The sequence below is a fragment of the Odocoileus virginianus genome, chromosome 12 (assembly GCF_023699985.2).
Source record: "Odocoileus virginianus isolate 20LAN1187 ecotype Illinois chromosome 12, Ovbor_1.2, whole genome shotgun sequence".
Taxonomy (NCBI): Eukaryota; Metazoa; Chordata; class Mammalia; order Artiodactyla; family Cervidae; genus Odocoileus; species Odocoileus virginianus.
Genome location: NC_069685.1, coordinates 38161055 through 38180103, shown reverse-complemented (window position 1 = coordinate 38180103; position 19049 = coordinate 38161055). Strand labels below are relative to the sequence as shown.

General features: G+C 38.9%; 1 non-coding gene across 1 annotated transcript; it reads left to right on the top strand.

Moving 5' to 3' along the window:
• The first annotated feature begins 360 nt into the window (after positions 1-360).
• TRNAC-GCA (transfer RNA cysteine (anticodon GCA)) lies at positions 361-433 on the top strand. The gene has a single exon. It is a non-coding gene; the product is annotated as a tRNA-Cys (tRNA).
• The last annotated feature ends 18616 nt before the right edge of the window (positions 434-19049 follow it).

Below are 19049 nucleotides of genomic sequence, written 5' to 3'. Positions count from 1 at the left end.
TTTAGAGCAGGCAAAGCAGCCTGCAAAGTTATTGGTTGTCCCACAAAGCCAACAAAACAGCTTCACAAGGACCTCAGACACACAGTTCTTACACTCTATCTTCCTTTGATTCTGACTGTGGCCCTCAGGGCCACAGTCAAGAGGGAGCCCCCGCACACATGTCCATGTCCCTGTTGGGAAAGGAGAAATTTCTCCTCTTCCCTTCTAGGTTATTTGCTGGCCTAACAAGTAAATTGACATAAGGTGTATGAAGAGGACAAAGACAAATTTAATTATGTACAAACTGAAGTCCCACGAAGATTGGAAATTCCCAGCCACTATGAAAACAGAGGTTTATACACCATCCTAAGTTGAGGGGCTTCCCTGGTGTCTTAGTTGGTAAAGAATCTGCCTGCAGTGCAGGAGACCTGGGTTCAATCCCCAGGCCTGGAAGATTCCCTGGAGAAGCAAATGGCTAACCACTCCAGTATTCTTCTCTGGAGAATGTATGGACAGAGGAGCTTGGTGGGCTACAGTCGGTGGGGTTGCAAGAGTTGGACACAGTTTAATAACTAAACCACCACCAAGATGAGGAGAAGGGAGCAGGAGTCTAGGGCTTCAAAGGGGAGGAAAACAATTTACAGGAAGATGAAAAGAGCAGATATTTGGTAAACAGATGTTTGCCCTGCCATGCAGGTAGATCTTTCTAATATAAGAAGTTGTTTCTGGAAATAGCTCTCTTCCTGGTAGAGACCCCTTGTCTAAATTCTTTCAGGCAGTTAAGAAGGAGGCAAAAAACTCTTCCTGAGACTCCAGGGCTCCAATTGTAGTCAGCTTGAAATAGCCACACACCCTAGTGACACACTCTTGGGTAGCCTGCCCTGAACCCCTCATTTCAAACCACAGGATGGAAAAAGGGAGACACAGGGCAAAAAGTCCCCTCCAGTGTTTCTGAGAAGATGTTCCAAGAAGCTGCCATGGACTACTTCCTTTTAAACCTCAATGACTAGAACCCAGTAATCAGTCTACACTTAAGAAGCATGAGAGGATGAAAAATGTATTCTTTATTCTTGAAGGCCATATGCTGTGATAGAATGTTTTATTCCTATGGGAGGAAACAAGAAGTGTTGAAGAACTAGATTAGAATGACTTTTCCCACATTCCCAAGTGAATGTTTTGTCCTTTTGATAAGCCCATCATCTCCTCACTCTGAACTGCAGTCTTCCACCTGAACAGGAACATCAGATTGCTGAGCCTGGCAAAGTGGCACGAGAAAAAAAAGATAAAATTAGCCTGACATCCTGTTTTAAACCAAAACAGCTCAATTGGCAGTTTTTTCCTGAGGGGAAGTGGGATAAGAGCCAAGACTGAATTACCTTTCATCTGTGGAAAACTTGGCTTTCGCTCTGGGCACAGTTTGGTAGTTTATAACAAGCTCTGAAACCACATTCCATTATTCTATCTGCCAGATTCCTCCCATCGGTGGACATTATCCTTCTGAAGAAGATCACTGAGGTCAGGGTGCACAGTGGAAAGACAATTTTCAAATGTGGGGACCCCAAGGGCTCAAATCTTGGGAATCTCTTACAGATACAGAGTCAAAGTTATGGCTCAAGGAGCAGACAACTTCAGCTAAGCAACTAATCAGTTTTGGGGTTTTTGGTTTTTTTTTTTTTTTTTTTTTTTGACTGAGGTATAGTTGATATACAATGTTGTGTTAGTTTCAGGTGTATAGCAAAACAATTCAGTTACACACATACATATATGTTTTTTTTCAGATTATTTTCCCCTATAGGCTATCAAAAAATATTGAGCACAGTTACCTATACAGTATAGTAGGTTCTTGTTGGTTATCTATTTCACATGTAGTAATATATATATGGGCTTCCCTGGTGGCTCAGATGGTAAAGCATCTGTCTACGATGCAGGAGACCCGGGTTTGATCCCTGGGTTGAGAAGATCCCCTGGAGAAGGAAATGGCAACCCACTCCAGTACTCTTGCCTGAAAGATCCCATGGACGGAGGAGCCTGGTAGGCTACAGTCCATGTGGTCGCAAAAAGTCGGACACAACTGAGCAACTTCAATTCACGTTCAATATATATATGTTAATCCCAAACTCCTGATTCATCCCTCTGCCTCCCCTTCCCTTTAAGTAACCGTGTTTGTTTTCTATGTCTGTGAGTCTACTTTTGCCTTATATAAAAGTTCATACGTATCTTTATTAAGATTCTGCATATAAGCCATATCATATTTGTCTTTCTCTGCCTTACTTCACTTAGTATGACAATCTCTAGGTCTAACCATGTTGCTGCAAGTGGCATTATTTCATCCTTTTTATGGCTGAGTAGATTAGTTGGCAAAGTGGAAGAGTGTTACCTACTCAGAAACAAAACATAAATTTGAGATGTAGGAAAAAAAATACTCCCATAAAACAGGAAACATGCAATAGAAATCGTGCTCAAAATTCCTGAAATCAAACATATGGTTTTGCTTCCACTAACAAAACAGTTGGTGTCAAGAAGGTGCAAATTTGTTGTAAAAAAAAAAAGATGATAAAATTCACTACTTGTGTATATTTTACTTCTCCTCAGATGAAATATTTATTTTCATTTAGTCATACATAATATCCATTTCATGATTCTATTGAATTATTTCAGGAGCATTCAAAGTATTTCAGCATGAACCCTGACACTGAGCGTGAACTTAACCTTCTGTTTCTTCATTTTCATCTCATTATCATAGACATATTTTTACAATAATCACAAATATGCATCAATTCTTTCTTTACCTATGAAACTCAAAAGGCATAAGAATAAACTGTATTTCCCTTTTAATTGTTGCTTAACCAGGTTTTACACATTATTTTGCTATTTTCATATAAAAACAATGCTTTTCATCTTTTTATAATATCAATAGCATTATTCAGTGTATCAAAGTATATTGAGTCACTCTTGAAGTTTCATAATAATAATTTTTGACATTATTTTTATGAAAAACTCATATAAACTACTGAATCACCCTTGGCGGGGACCTGAGATTTTAACAGCCATGACTTCATGAAAATAAAATGTCAGGTTGGTAATGCCTTGGGCTTTCTCCTGAGGCAATTTAAAATGAGAACATTTATTTTTATTCTCCCCATTGGGTCCAGAATAGCACTAGGTAAACAGCTGTAACTTCTCTCTTATTCTGACAGGGAGCTGACAGTGGCTACTTACCTCCCAAGCAAACCACACTTGACTAGAAGCTAATGAGGTGATTAAGGTTCACTCATCAACACCTTCCAGTCAAGTAAGCCCATCCAACATGCTCTGATGAGCCAAAGGTTGAGTGGGAAAGAAAAGCCTACCTTGGGGAACAACCTAGCAAACAATAATTTCTAACCAGCACAACTACTTTTAACAAATGTAAGCAGATTTCCTTCCAGAAATGAAAAAAGACAGATAAAGCCAAACAGAATTTTTCTTTTGAAAAAAAGAAGTTAAAAATAACTTACTCAAATTTTGCTTTAATTATTTATTGTTTTTTAAATTGATGATGATCAAAAATACATACCTACTTCAAATTATTCTTATGAGATTCAAATAAAATTAAAATGTTATTTATGATAAAGTTGCTGTGCAAATGTTGAATTAATGTCATTAAAATAGAATAGGATACTAGGAACTTTTTTGCAAGCATAAAGAACATAGTAAGTAGTTGATGTAATTTTAAATGATTTGGTGGCAAAAGGACCCAATTTGGATGCTTTCCTGAAAGGCTTCCTGTTTCTTGCTTTTGGAAGATCACCCATGTCCTTGTGATATTCGTCATAACAAGCTAGAAATATTCTCACATGGCGATCCCTTATGTATGATTGTACTGTTTCCTCTGTTTGTATTTGGGTTCCCAGGCCATATGAAAGCTTCTCAAAATCAAGAAACATTGATTCCTATATCATTTGACCACACAGTATACACAAAATCAATTCACATTCTGTCGGTAAAAGCTGCTGCACCACAGACTTCTTTAATCATGTATCTTTATTCTAAACTCTAAACAGTGCAGCAAAAATATAACCAAGCTGCAAATGGTCTCCCTCTTATTCAGCCGGTGATGTATTATTGGCTTCTATTTGTGCAGCTTTGATTCACAGCAAAAGAGAATGTGTGTTGTTTCTAGAGCAATAAATGCTTCCCCATACAAAAAGACACTCTTTAAGTTTTAAAAATGGCTCTTCATGATGGATAGTTTTTAAGCCAACATATTATAATGCTGTTTGTGTAATGAACACTCACTCCAATAATATTCCATAACTCTAGGCTATGACTATAGAACAGTCAGGGAAAATAGGACAGATGGATTCTGCTTCTTGCTAATACTATTCCTATTTTTCCATGTGATTCTAATGGACTATTTTGATATAGATTGTGTCCAGATAGCTTTTCAGGGAATTAATGAGATTCTGGCCTCTTTGGTCCACAGTGACTTTACTTGCATTCTCATCATCACGTTCAAAGTCACTTACCACATCGTCTCATTTGGCATTTATGATTTACTATTACATATTATGCATGTATATTTAATGCAAAATGTAATAAAGATCTAGTATATATTATTCATATCCTAATTTGCCAACTAGATTCTGTTTAAGTAAAAATAGATTCTGGGACCCATAGCAGTTACCTTCACATAAGTGATTCTCAGCAAATATTTGTCAGTAAATCATGATGCTGACAATGTTTTACAACAAAAAGAAATATACTAATTTAATAAAACCAACAGACAAACTAATCCAGTCCATCCATTTTCTATATAAATTTAGAATCAGTGTAAACATACTTTCTGCTGAAAATTGTTACTAATTTTATTTTCTGCTTAATTAAAAATTAAAAGACCCATCATGCCATGACCTGTAGCTCTTTTAGAAGACTACATCCAATTGTCCATTGATGGAACATTATCAAAACTCAGCTTAGAAATAGAAATTCATATTAGAGTTCCTCACAAGACTCAGAACCCACACAGAAACAATTATTTTCAGGGCTCAAGCTGAGTCATGAGAAACTTACTTAACTTGACCCTATTATATTGGGCTCCACAGAATTACTATCCCTTAAGTTATGTGTTTAAAATAGGCGCTGGATTTCATCAGGAAAAAATACCAAACGGGGCCTATCGGAACTGATACCTTCACTTGTTGAAAAATTTTTGATGACTTATTTAGGTTTCCTTCACATAAAGTTCCATTAAAATCCAAACCAAACAAAACCACATTATTTTAGGATAAGCGCTAGGAAATAATCTGTTTCCCTTGGAGAATGGTTCACATTTTACTCAAAGACATGGTTGTGGTGGTAGTTTAGTCACTCAGTTGGTCTGACCCTGTGATTCCATGAACTATAGCCCACCAGGCTCCCCTGTCCATAGACTTCTCCAGGCAAGAATAATGCAGTGGGCTGCCATTTCCTTCTGCAGAGGTTCTTCCTGACCCAGGGATCGAACCCAGGTCTCCTGCACTGCAGGCAGTCTCCTGCATTGTAGGCAGATTCTTTACCAACTGAGGCACCAAGGAAGCCCTCAAACACATGAGGGCTTTCAAAGGCATGAAAAAGAGAAGAAAAGTCATTTTTTTCTTACTTTAAAACTTCTTGGATAATCAAAACCCAATTTTCAGGGCACTAATCATACTTGTATGAGCTTTATGTAGAAAATAAAAATGCATTCCATTTTTCTTTCAGGCCATCTTGACAATCTCTTCTGCTTTATTTTCTCTGAGCTTCTTTTCCACTCAGTGTGTTATCAGTCACTTCATATGCAATGTGAAAGAGGTATTATGCATTTTAAAAACAGAAGACATAGAATTACTCATTTCTTAATAGGAATTATGTGGTTAAGGTTTTTCTCATAAGGATTCAACATGTGAAGAAATCAGGCATAAGAGAAGTGGTGAATACTACTTGAAGAAAATAGCTGTCAAGAAAGCCCCAGAGGATGTTGCTCACCTCCTGGCATAAAACCCTATGTAATAGCCTCTGGTTAAGCACCCTGGGTCAGATAATTTGCTTCTTGCTAACAGTATATGTCACAGATAGCAGGGTACCATGTATGTGGTTAAGTTACATAGACAGTGGCTTCTGCCTTGCTAGCAGAACCTCTCACTGGTGAGATGAGACAAGTTTGGCATGTTGAAGACACCCAGTCTGCAAGGAACTGAAAGATGTCTCCAGATGAGAGCAATCAGGAATTCAAGAGCTCAGTCTCACAATCATCAGGAAACTGAATCCTATCAACATTCATAAAAGTGAGTTTGGCAGCAGGTTCTTCCCCAGTTCAGGCTTCAGGTGAGACCTTAACATTGGTTGACATGACACCTTGATCCTGGCCTCCTGAGAGCCCCAGCCCCCCATCCCCAGGTTCCTAACCCACAGTAACCATGAGATAGGAATGTGTTGCTTTGAGCCAATAAGTTTATGATTTTGTTATGCTGCAATAAATAACAGAGAAATACTCACAGTTTACTTATTTTGTAATTTAATCAAGAACCCCTCTTTCCTTGTGATTATTTTTAACACATTAGGAAATGTGTTCAAGTGAATGAACTTACCTTTGTCTTTATTCTTTTCTTTTGAGTCCCTTGGACTGCAAGGAGATCAAACCAGGCAATCCTAAAGAAGTCAACACTGAATATTCATTAGAGGAACTGATCTGAAGCTGAAGCTCCAATACTTTGGTCACCTGATACAAAGAGCTGACTCATTGGAAAAGACCCTGATGCTAAAGAAAGACTGAGAGCAGGAGGAAAAGAGGGCAGTAAAGGATGAGTTGGTTGGATAGCATCACAAGCTCAATGGACATGAATTTGCACAAACTCTGGAAGATAATGAAGAAGAGGGGAACCTGTCATGCTACAGTCCATGGGATCACAAAGAGTCGAACATGACTTTGTGACTGCATAACAACAAATCAATTACACAGGTATTATAAATTATTATCTTATCCATTTCATTATGTAAGCAATAGTAAGACTACTCCTTTTAGAACCATTTGTATAAACCATCATATATTTTAAAACCATGTTTGGGAACTTGCCTGGTGATCCAGCAGTTAAGACTTCACCTTCCAATGTAGAGGGTGCAGGTTTTCCATTCCTGGTTGGGTAGCTAAGATCCCACATGCCTCATGACCAAAATATATATATATATATAAAACAAAAGTAATATTTTAACAAATTCAATATACTTTAAATATGGTCCTCATCAAAAAAGAATTTTAATAAATAAATAAAATTATGTTTGTAAATATGCTACTTTCCAGTTATCAACAGAATCTTCAATCACCTGGGTAAAAAGGATATAATAACCATTATTCAGTAGTCAGAGACTTGAAGGAAAAGTTGTAGATAAATAGGAGACATACTGACGACATGCTTTTTATCCGCTACTTTCACATATTTCCATAAAACAAATAAGAAAGTCTTTACAGTCAGTTTCTTTAATATGAAGATACTCTTCCATATAAATAATATTTTCTTAATGATTAATAAAATATTTGAGTCCTAATCCTATCACTGGAAATTTTCTTTTACATTGCAGCATAAATGAAGCATATATGTTGTTAAATTCCTGGAAGGTTAGCTATTTTATTATCCAATATTATTTATTATATATAACATACTGCCAAAAATGTTTCTGTCATTTTTCCCCCAGAAGTAGCCAAGACTTCTCAAGCACTATTCAATCCAGTCAGGCCCCTGCATGTCACAGGAATCCTACTTTTTAACTAGTTCTTACTTTTTTTTTTTTACTGCTCCCCTGGTTCTCTGTTCCTTTGATAACAGACCTCAGATTGCAATACAGCTAAAATTAATGACTTAGCCAGACATGATAGGAGCTTGAGTCTGCGTTCTTTGCTCTACTTTTCAGCCTCTGTGGGAGATGTGGTAACTTGTGTGCTCTGGAATCTTCTAAGTGACAATGAAAAGGGCTGGTAAATCACTGCACTGCCTCGAGTGTGGACTCCGCCTGATGACCCCGAAGCACATTCAATGCATGCTCTTCATCTGAAATCTTACCATTGTTAAAGGCACATTTGTCGGTGTTTGGAATGAGCTTGCACAAATCCCCTGCACTCCATTTCACAGTTTACTTCTCTTCCTTTGTCTTTCTGTAGATCAAGGAAACCCTAGAGGATTTTCCTAGGAGTAAATACTCTAGATATAGGACTTGCAGGGTTTTAATACAGGCACCTGCTGGTCATGTAATTGAGATTATCTACACTGAAGTAGAAACTAATTTACAAATTAAGTTTCATTTTATAGATGCATTTATATCTATATCACTAGTTTGGCGGCTAGCAACTTCTGCTAGATATTATTTCTATCCTGCTACTTTTACAAAAGGTTTGAATTTACTTGAAAGCTATTAGGCAACCAAATGATAATAAAATAGAAATGTACACATTGGATAGATTGCATATACTCACTAAATCCTCATGATGTAGGCTCAGACAGTAAAAAAGACCTTCCCTGGAATCCACCCAGCCCAAACCACCAGCTTTTCTCTATTACAGCAACTGGTTCTTTCACAGAACTTTCAAAAACTGATAATTACCTTAGTTACTTGGCTTAATTTTCTATCTTCTCCCTTCCACACAAGCAGCATATGGAAAGAGACTCTGTGTGTGTGTGAGATTCAAGATTATAACAGAATGCAATAACATGAAATATGGCAGAGTGGCTGGTGTAGAGAAATAATATTAGTAGAAGCTCACTGCATATGTTGTTAAATGTGTAAGTTATCTGGAAATGGGGGAGAGGAGAGAAGTCCGTCACCGAGGTGAATGTCATGCCAGCCATGGTGATGACCCCTGGCAACCGATTCTTGTGGAGGACCTTCCACTCAATTACGCTTTTCAAATTCTTGTTCTTAGCATCTGGAGAAAAAGTCAAGGAAACAGGACCTGATGGGAGTAGAGGTGCTTCAGTAGACATCACTGTAGAGCCTGCAAGCACCACCACTGGAACATCAGGACCAAGAATGCCTGGTACCCACAGTCCATGGAAACGGATGAGGGACCATAACAAACCTTCACAAAGTCACATCAGTAGTCTTCAGGGTGAGGAGTGGAAGGGAAGCCTTTATTTTCCCTGCACAAGGAGAGACTTTCAGACCCTTCTGCTCTCCTCCTCCCACTTCAAACCTTGATGACTAATACACTTAGGGAGGAATCAGGCCTCATGGCGACAACTCCTCCATTGTTTATGAAGTCAAGATGCTTTCAAGGATAAAGAAAATGAACAATTTATGCTTTTTACATCATATTGAGGTTATGTTTTCCCTTCTGTTTCAGCTGCAATGAGAGTTTGAATTAGAACTTAAAGTTACAGAGAAGGAAAAAAATCAGTGAGCAGGGCTAAGTGTTGTACTTATCATCTGTGTATCCATATGCTGAAGCCTGGAAAATATACCTGTTAGAGGTCAGAAGAATTAGATCAACAGACATGCTAAATAAAATAACAGAAAGTCAGGACAGACAGCAGATTAAAGCAAATTATAATGCTAAATCCTTTCTATGGTTGAAATGAAAATATGTTTCTAATCTTCCTATCAGCTAAAAATAATAGATTTTTGATAAATAAAAATAATTGATAAGGAAAAATGCCTTCCAAATATTCAGTTTTATGTAAAGTATTCATGGCACAGAATAAGAAAAAATAAACCTTACCCATGGAGTGATTTACTGACCTTCATCTGATTGTACCAGCTGGAGCAGCATCTACAAGTCACTGGAGTGGCAGCTGTGCGGCTCTGGAGGAGTGGTGAGGAGATACCCCACGTCCAAGGGCAGAGTAGCCCCAGCAAGATGGTAGGAGAGAATTCGCATTTAGAATCAAGCCCCATTTCCGACAGAGACGCTCAAAGGGCTCAAACAAACCTTGTCCACACCAGGGCCCAGAGACCCCACAGAGACTGAGCCAGAACTGTGTTTGAGCATCTCCTGTGGAGGTGCGGGTCAGCAGTGGGCTGCCGCAGGGGCAGGGGCTCTGGGTGCCGCAGACCTGGGTATGGCATAAGTCCATAGGAGGTCTCCATTAACCCCACCATAGAGCTGCCAGAACTTACACAGGATTGGAAAATAGATTCTTGAAGGACACAAACAGAACTTTGTGTGCACCAGGACCCAGGATAAAGGAGTAGTGACCGCACAAGAGGCTGACCCAGACTTGCCCATGAGTGACCAGGAGTCTCCAGCGGAGGTGTGGGTCCATGGTGACCTGCTGCAGGGCTGGGGGCACTGAGTATAGCAGTACATGCATTGGGCCTTTTGAGGAAGGTCGCCATTACCTTCATTACCTCCACCATAGTTTGGACCTGGGTAAATAACAGGGAGGGAACAAAGCTCCACCCATCAACAGAAAATTGGATTAAAGATTTACTGAGCACATCCCCACCCATCAGAGCAAAACCCAGTTTCCCCATCAGTCAGTTTCTCTCATCAGGAAGCTTCCATAAGCCTCCTATCCTTCTAAATCAGAGGGCAGACACTGAAAATGACATTCACAGAAAACTAACCAACCGATCACATGACCATAGCCTTGTCTAATTCAATGAAACTATGAGCCATGCCGTGTAGGGCCACCCAAGATGGATGGGTCATAATGGAGAGTTCTGACAAAATGTGGTCCACTGGAGAAGGGAATGGCAAACCACTTCAGTATTCTTGGCTTGAGAACCACAAGAACAGTATTAAAAGGCAAAAAGATAGGACACTGACAGATGAACTCCCCAGGTCAGTAGGTGCCCAATATGCTACTGGAGATCAGTAGAGAAATAACTTCAGAAACAACGAAAAGATGGAGGCAAAACAACAACAGCAAAGAAAAACAGCCAGTTGTACAAGTGACTGGTGATAGAAGAAACGCCCAATGCTGTAAAGAGTAATACTGTATAGGAATCTGGAATGTTAGGTCCATGAATCAGGGCAAATTGGAAGTGGTCAAACAGGAGATGACAGAGTGAAAGTCGACATTTTAGGAATCAACAAACTAAATTGGACTGGAATGGTTGAATTTAACTCAGAGGACCATTATATCTACTACCATGGGCAAGAATCCCTTAGAAGAAATGAAGTAACCATCATAAACAACAAAAGAGTTTGAAATGCAGTACTTGGATGCAATCTCAAAAATGACAGAATGATCTCTTTTTGTTTCCAAGGCAAACCATTCAATATTACAGTAATACAAGTCTATACCCCAACCTGTAATGCTGAAGAAGCTGAAGTTGAACAGTTCTATGAAGACCTACAAGGCCTAAAACTACACGCAAAAAAGATGTTCTTTTCATCATAGGGGACTGGAATGTGAAAGTAGGAAGTCAAGAAGTACCTGGAGTAACTGGCAAATTTGGCCTTGGAGTACAGAATGAAGCAGGGCAAAGGCCAATAGAGTTTTGCCAAGAGAACGCACTAGTCATAGCAAACACCCTCTTCCAACAACACAAGAGAAAACTACACATGGACATCACCAGATGGTCAATATTGAAATCAAATTGATTATATTCTTTGCAGTCAAAGATGAAGAAGCTCTATACAGTCAGCAAAAACAAGACTGGGAGCTGACTGTGTCTCAGATCATGAACACCCTAGGGCCAAATTCAGACTTAAATTGAACAAAGTAGGGAAAACCACTAGACCACTCAGGTATGACCTAAATCAAATTTCTTACAATTAACAGTAGAAGTAAAAAATAGATTCAAGGGATTAGACCTGATAGAGTACCTGAAGAACTATTGACAGAGGTTCATGACATTGTACAGGAGGCAGGGTCAAGACCATCCCCAAGAAGAAGAAAAGCAAAAAAGTAAAACGACTGTCTGAGCAGGCCTTACAAATAGCTGTGAAAAGAAGAGAAGTGAAAAGCAAAGGAGAAAAGGAAAGATATACCCATTTGAATGCAGAGTCCCAAAGAATAGCAAAGAGAGATAAGAAAGTCTTCCTCAGTGATCAGTTCAAAGAAATAGAGGGAAAAAACAGAATGGAAAAGACTAGAGATCTCTTCAAGAAAATTAGAGATACCAAGGGAACATTTTGTGCATTGATTGGCATAATAAAGGACAGAAATGGTATGGACCTAACAGAAGCAGAAAATATTAAGAAGAGCTGGCAAGAATGCACAGAAGAACTATACAAAAAACATCTTCACAACCCAGATAATCACGATGGTAGGGTCACTTACCTAGGGCCAGACATCCTGGAATGCAAAAACAAGTGCACCTTAGAAAGCATCACTACAAACAAAGCTAGTGGAGGTGATGGAATTCCACTTGAGCTATTTCAAATCCTAAAAGATGATGCCATGAATGTGCTGCACTCAATATGCCAGCAAATTTGGAAAACTCAGCAGTGGACACAGGACTGGAAAACGTCAGTTTTCATTCCAATCCCAAAGAAAGGCAATGCCAAAGAATGCTCAAACTACCACACTGTGGGGCTGCTGGGGCTGGCAGGCGGCCCGGACCTGGGTTTCGGTTTCCCCTGAAATGGTGGGATTCCCCGCCCCAATCAGGTAACCTGGAGCCAGCCAATCAACATGCACCTAACAAGAAAAAGGGAACCTATCAGGGGAAAGCTGAAAAGCCCGTGAACGCCCAAGTTTGAAAAAAGCCCGTGAAGGTTTGGGCCAATAAGATTACTTTGCAAACATGTAACCAATCCGCTTAAGCCAGCTACCAACTGCTTATGCACACCTTATAAATTGGGTAACAGCTTGAGCTCAGCGCTCTCTGACCCCGTACCACTGCGTTGGATGCGCGGCGGGAGCCCTGACTCGAGTCAGCAATAAACTTCCCTTTTTTTGCGAGTTGCATTGTCTTGGAAGCCTTCTCTCTTCCTGCTCGGGGATTCAGACATCGGGCATAACACACACAATTGCACTCATCTCACATGCTAGTAAAGTAATGCTCCAAATTCTCCAAGCTAGGCTTCGACGGTACATGAGCCATGAACTTTCAAATGTTCAAACTAGATTTAGAAAAAGCAGAGGAATCAGAGATCAAATTGCCAACATCCATTCGATCATCAAAATAGCAAGAGTTTCAGGAAAACATCTATTTCTGCTTTATTGATTATGCCAAAGCCACACAGTCAAAACTGTGTGGATCACAACAAACTGTGTAAAATTCTTAAAGAGATAGGAATACCAGACCACCTGACCTGTGTCTTGAGAAATCTGTATGCAGGTCAGGAAGCAACAGTTACAACTGCACATGGGACAACAGACTGCCTTCAAATCGAGAAAGGAGTACATCAAGGCTGTATATTGTCACCCTGCTTATTTAACTTATATACAGAGTACATCATGCAAAATGCTGGACTGGATGAAGCACTAGCTGGAATCAATATTGCCCAGAAAGATATCAACAACCTCAGATATGCAGATGACACCACCCTTAAGGCAGAAAGCAAAGAACTAAAGAGCCTCTTGATGAAAGTGAAAGAGGAGAGTGAAAAAGTTGGCTTAAAGGTCAACATTCAGATAACTAAGATCATAGCATCTGGTCCCATCACTTCATGGCAAATAGATGGGGAAACAGTGGAAATAGTGACAGACTTTATTTTTGGGGGGCTCCAAAATCATTGCAGATGGTGATTGCAGCCTTAAAATTAAAAGACATTTGTTCCTTGAAAGAAAAGTTATGACCAACCTAGACAGCATATTAAAAAACAGAGGCATTACTTTGCCAACAATGGTCTGGGTACTCAAATATGTGGCTTTTCCAGTAGTTATGTATGGATGTGAGAGTTGGACTATAAAGAAAGCTGAGCACCAAAGTATTGATGCTTTTGAACTGTGGTGTTGGAAAAGACTGGTGAGAGTCCTTGGACTGCAAGGAGATCCAACAAGTCCATTCTAAAGGAAATCAGTCCTGGGTATTCATTGGAAAGACTGATGCTGAAGCTGAAACTCCAATTCTTTAGCCACCTGATGTGAAGAAGTGACTCATTGGAAAAGACCCTGATGCTGGAAAAGATTGAAGGTGGGAGGAGAAGGGGATGATGGAGGATGAGATGGCTGGATGGCATCACCGACTCGATGGACCTGAGTTTGATTAAGCTCCAGGAGTTGGTGATGGGTAGGGAGGCGGGGCATGCTGCAGTCCATGGGGTCACAAAGATTCAGACATGACTGAGCGACTGATCTGAACTGAACTGATCTGATTGTACTAATCCTATTTTTCATCCCACTATTCAATATAAAACCAACTTAAATTGGCTATTACTGCACAAATTTGACTTACAAAAAAGCAATATATGCTAACAAACAACTATACCAACTTTCCTTTATATACCTGTACCAAATAATACTTTGATGGAAGTTTTTGAATGAATGATTTCATCGTGTTGATCTTTGAGATCCCCAGAATTCAATTAAGCAAAAAGTCCACTATCATGCTGTCCTTAGACAGTCAGGGATTTAAATAATTGGATTATTACCATTCTTTTTGATTAATAGGTCTGCAGAAATAAAGATTTTTTTCTTCTGGGTTTTTCAGTCAGTTTCAGTTTAGCCAGGCCTGCCTGTCCATCACCAACTCCCAGAGTTTACTTAAACTCATGTCCATTGAGTTGGTGATGCCATCCAACCATCTCATCCTCTGTCGTTCCCTTCTCCTCCCACGTTCAATCTTTCCCAGCATCAGGGTCTTTTCAAATAAGTCAGCTTTTCACATCAGGTGGCCAATGTATTGGAGTTTCCAGTTCAGCATCAGTCCTTCCAAAGAATATTCAGGATTGATTTCCTTTAGGATTGACTAGTTGGATCTCCCTTGTTCAAAGGACTCAAGTGTATTTTCCAACACCACAGTTCAAAAACATCAATTCTTTGGCACTCAGCTCTCTTCATAGTCAAACTGTCACATCCATACATGACTAAAAACCATAGCTTTGGCTAGACGAATCTTTATTGGCAAAGTAATGTCTCTGCTTTTTAATAAGTTATCTAGGTTGGTCATAGCTTTTCTTCCAAGGAGCAAGTGTCTTTTAATTTCATGGCTACAGTCACCATCAGCAGCCCCCCTGCAGTGATTTTGGAGCCCCCCAAAATAAAGTCTGTCACTATTTCCACTGTTTCCCCATCTATTTGCCATGAAGTGATGGGACCAGATGCCATGATCTTAGTTATCTGAATGTTGACCTTTAAGCCAACTTTTTCACTCTCCTCTTTCATTTTCATCAAGAGGCTCTTTAGGTCTTCTTCACTTTCTGCCCTAAGGGAGGTGTCATCTGCATATCTGAGGTTATTGATATCTTTCTGGGCAATATTGATTCCAGCTTGTGCTTCATCCAGTCCAGCATTTCTCATGATATACTTTGCATATAAGTTAAATAAGCAGGGTGACAATATACAGCTTTGACATACTCCTTTCCCAGTTTGGAACCTGTCTGTTGTTCCATGTCCAGTTCTAACTGTTGCTTCTTGATCTAAATGTGGGTTTCTCAGGAGGCAAGTGAGATGGTCTGTCTGGTATTCCCATCTCTTTAAGAATTTTCCACAGTTTATTGTGATCCACATAGTCAAAGGCTTCGACATAGTCAATAAAGCAGAAGTAGATGTTTTTCTGGAACTCTCATGCTTTTTCAATGATCTAACAATCAATGAAAGCAAAAAAAACCTTTGCCCCCTTTTTATAACCACAATAAAAATAGGGTTTGTAATCTATCTAGTTAAAATACCAGACTATATTACGTCCTTCAAAATGGTCAATGTGAGAAGTTTGAGATTATTTTAAATTAGATTCAATTTATTTATTTTTTAAAACTGGGGTATAGTTGCTTTACAATATTGTGTTTGTTTCTGCTCTACAGAAAAGTGAGTCAGTTATATGTACATATATCATCTCTTTTTTGTATTTCCCTCTGATTTGGGTCACCACAGAGCACCAAATAGAGTTCTTGATGATATACAGTAAGTTCTCATCAATAATCTATTTTAAACATGGTAGTGTATATACATGAATCCCAATCGCCCAACTCATTCCACCCCTTTCTTCCCTTGTTTGTTCTCTGTGTCTGTGTCTCTACTTCAGCCTTGTAAGCAGGCTCATCTGTACCATTTTTCTAGATTCCATATATAATTTAAACAAAATGAGAAGATAAATTCAATTTTTTAAAAACCATAAACACAGAGCAATTAATTTAATGAATGCCAATTAAAGTATGGGCAAAGGGTGGGCATGAATGATGGCGGGATGAATCGTTCACCCAAATATTGAATCAACTATTTAACCACTCCAGTATGAATGTTGCTACTATGACTTTGATGTAAACCCATGAACTTAAGGGTCAAAACAACTCCTTCTGGCATTTATTCACATAAGGAGAGGGAGTGTGACCTGTGATGGAGAGGGTAGGTCTGGGGACACAGTGTCTAAGTTTGACCTCTGGCTTCTCCACTAGGTAGCTGTGTTATCTTGGATAATTTAATCCATCTCGCAGCTCCTCAGTTTACTCATCTGTACAATGAGGATAATGTCAGTTCCTTAGGAAGTTGTTAAAGAAGGTCAGTACTTATCAAGCACCTGAGAACAATGCCTAGTTCTATAGTCATAATGATCATTTCTGTTAACTTGTCTTTTCTCTCGGGTTGTATATACTGCCTATTTCCAACAAAATTGAAACTCTCGTGGACATAGTGGGGGAAGGAGAGAACAGGATGAATGGAGTAAGTAGCATCAACATATATGCACTGCCGTGAGTGAAATAGATAGCTGGTCAGAAGTTCCTACATAATACAGGGAACCCAGCCTGGCCCTCTGTGATGACCTAGTGAGGTGTGGGGATGGGGAGGGGGAAGAGGGAGACTCAAGAGACAGGTGGTACCTGTGCAGTTGTGGCTGATTTGCATTGCTGTATGGCAGAAATCAACACAACATCGTAAAGCAATTTCTCCCCGATTAAAAGTAAGTTTTAAAAAGCAGAAGCTCTTCCTTGTATAATACAAATACATTTCAAAAAGTTTGTACCACGTCAGCATAATAAAAACTCCCTGAATTGCATAAATACAATATTGCATATGTCAAAAGAATTTTTAATTGTGGAAATAATAAGTGCACGTGTCCATACTCAGTCACTTCAATTGTATCCGTCTCTTTGTGACCCCATGGACTGTAGTCCCCAGGCTCCTCTGTCCATAGGCAAGAATACTGGAGTGGATTACCGTGCCTTCCTCCAGGGATCTTCCTGACCCAGGGATCAAACCTGCGTCTCCTTCTTCCCCTGCAATTGCAGGCAGATTCTTTAGTGCTGAGCCACCAGAGAAACCCAATAAGAGCACGGTGGTAAAAATAATTTCTAAATAATGACTGATGACATGAATAAATATATTATTACTCACCTTTCTCTAAGTTACTTTCCTAGGGAATCTCACCTCCAACACATACACACACACATCCACAGCGTCTTTGAGGCCACCTAGGTAAAGGCAGAAAGGACACTTTAGGTTACAGTTGGTTTGGTTCTAATACTATCATGATTCTACTCAATATTTAATACCTTTGATCTGAATATAGTATATGCCTGAGCTGCTGGTGGTGGTTTAGTCACTAAGTCTGGTTCGACTCTCGCGACCCCATGAACCATAGCCCACCAGGCTCCTCTGTCCATGGGATTCTCCAGGCAAGAATACTGGAGTGGGCTGTCATTTCCTTCTCCAATACATGAGCTACTACACTACAATTTTAAGTCCATAAAGTCATAGTTTCATTAAAAAAATAAATAATTGGCATTTGAAAACTATAGAAGCTGTATACTGAAGGCAATTTTATCTAAATAAAGATGTGATTTGACTGCTAAATTTCTTTGGTATATTTCAATTACTTTGTCATGTCCATTGTTTACATATTCCAACTTCTATTGGGAAGGACAAGCAACAGTGCATAACTAGACCTCAAACATTTCTATTTTTCCCAACAGGTTTGATATTGATATCCTTTTCTCAGGCAACTAGTTTTTATTTTAGAAAACTAAAACTAATACATTAACTTTGAAGACTCTTCTAAACCCCGAACGTCTTAGTCAAAGAAAAGGTAGTATTGAACAACAACGTTTGCTTCCTTTGTAAAATTATTTGAACAGTAAGTTTCTGCTTACTAAGGAAAAATAATGGAGATCTGTCGAAAGTCATTGAACAAACAGTCCAGAAAATATCTTTCGCTCAGAAATTTCCCCCATTTAAATAGAAATTGAACCATAAAATTATTCACAACTCTTGGAAAATATAGCTCTTAAGTATTCTTTAAAGGAGAAATGAGAATGCTGCTGTGCTGATGTAACTAAGGCTATATATAGCAATACTGAAGATGTGTTCAGTCAGTATGATACAGAAGTAGAAACAGCTTCCAGAAAACTCAGAATGGAAGTTTACAGTTTACAAAAGGGATAAACTAGGATTACTAGGATTATTTTTCCTTTTGTCAAGTGGTTTTTCACTTTGAAAGTAAATTTCCAGAGTTCTTTTTTATTAAATAATAGCTGTTTGGTGTGTAGGAGTGTTTTTAGATCATTTGATTTCCAGACAGAGAAACCTCAAAGCTAAATGTTAGAAATCACTGACAAATAATATAGCTAAAGCATCTCTGAAATTTTCATATAAGTCAAATAAAAAATATGATTCCATTTAGAAAAAAAATCGACAGACATATTTTTTAGAATACAGCTATTACTTAAAGCAGCGATGTGTATAGACAAATTCCTTCCTACTCTAGTTTTTTCATAAATTTGAAACATATTCTGGAAAGATCTAGCAACACATTTTTTTCAGTAGTGTCCAGCAGCGCCTTAATTTTTAAGTAATGGGTGAATAAAACGTGCAAACATATAAACAGTCTAAGTACTAATGATAGAAACTGGTATTTCTCCCTAACAGTGCAAGTCTTTTTACCAAATTCCTTTCTAAACCTGAACAAAATACCATCTCAGTCCTCACGAGCATATGCTGTACCAAAAACCCAGATGCTGTGATGCTAAGAATACATTTAGAAACTAAGAAATTTCTGAATTTAAAGGATGATACAGTAGAACATATCAGTCA